This window comes from Silurus meridionalis, chromosome 16 (genome assembly GCF_014805685.1).
Source record: "Silurus meridionalis isolate SWU-2019-XX chromosome 16, ASM1480568v1, whole genome shotgun sequence".
Classification (NCBI taxonomy): domain Eukaryota; kingdom Metazoa; phylum Chordata; class Actinopteri; order Siluriformes; family Siluridae; genus Silurus; species Silurus meridionalis.
Window position 1 is genome coordinate 1,269,439 of NC_060899.1, and position 562 is coordinate 1,270,000.

The following is a 562-nucleotide window of genomic DNA, read 5'->3' on the forward strand; positions in this document are numbered from 1 at the left end:
TACACTCCAATTCATACTCATACTCCAAATCACACTCATACTTCAACTTACACTCCAACTGACACTCACACATACATCAACTCACACACACACACACACTTTAACTCACACTAAAACTTAAACTTACACTTCAATTTACACTCACACTCCAACTCACATTTAAACACACTTCAACTCCAACTCACACTTCAACTCACACACACTTCAACTCATACTCCAACTCCAACTCACACACCAACTTTTTTTCTTTTTTCTTTTTTCTTTCATGATTTTTTTGCTCCTGGCAGCTCAAAAAAAAAAAACCTCCTCAGATGCTAAAGCGCCGTCTCAGCGCTCGCAGGCAGGAAGGAAAGTAGGAAGCACTGGAAATGTCCTGTTCTTCTTCTTCTTCCTCTTTGTGCCAGAGACAGGAGAACGGAGGGGAAGTGAACACACCCAATAAAAATTTCATAACGTTGGTGCTGTCTGGTCTTTGATGCAGGGATTAGAGGAGTGTGTGGAGTCTCGGGGCTGTGGGAGGAGGTAATTATCGCTACACGACCCTGCGGGAGGAAAAGAAAAA